Raw genomic sequence first — 702 nt, 5'->3', positions numbered from 1 at the left:
CTAAAGGTGATGCATGCGGGCACTTGGTAGGATGGGGCCATGAGCTGTTTGAACCCTGGCCGCTCAACTAAGGAGAAGGGCTGGCCATCGAGAGCAAGCATCTCCCCAATGCTCTTGGTGATCTCGCTTGCCTTTGCAATGTGCCCCCCTTTGTCTGCGGTTTTCCTCCACTGCTCCAGGGTGACCTGCCTCTGCTTTAAGGGGATAGGGGCTTTGGAGCAAGCGGGGGATTTCCCATTGGGCATGCTCCCTCTGATGCCAGGCTGAGGAGGAAGAAGGGCAAGGGGGTGCTGCCTCCTGAGATGTGGCAGCATTGCCATGGTGGTGAAGTGTTTCAGCTCCTTGCCTTGGTTGATCTGCCTTCAGCAGTGCTGTCAGATAGCATACTTGGGATCATCTGCCACCTCAAAATGAACCCACACTACACTACTCCCCCACTTCTGCATTGGGGGTGGGGATCCTGCCTTATCCCCCTGCTCAGCAGGCAGAGGCACAACAGGAGGAGGAGCTGACTCAGCTGAGTCACTGGCCTCCCCAACCTCCCCTGAGGTGCCTTCCTGAGAAGGAGACTTGGGTCTAGGGGAACTTTGAGGGATTTGGAGCACAAACTCCACTTGGAATTTCTTTAGCTAGGGCACTTAGGTCCACTGGTTCCAGATCCAGCTCCTCCTCTAGCAGTTGGAGGTTCATACTAGGAGATGA

The sequence above is a fragment of the Gavialis gangeticus genome, unplaced genomic scaffold (genome assembly GCF_001723915.1).
Source record: "Gavialis gangeticus isolate Ggan-Ray unplaced genomic scaffold, GavGan_comp1, whole genome shotgun sequence".
Classification (NCBI taxonomy): Eukaryota; Metazoa; Chordata; order Crocodylia; family Gavialidae; genus Gavialis; species Gavialis gangeticus.
The sequence above is the reverse complement of the archived record's forward strand: the minus strand, read 5'-3'. Positions refer to the sequence as shown.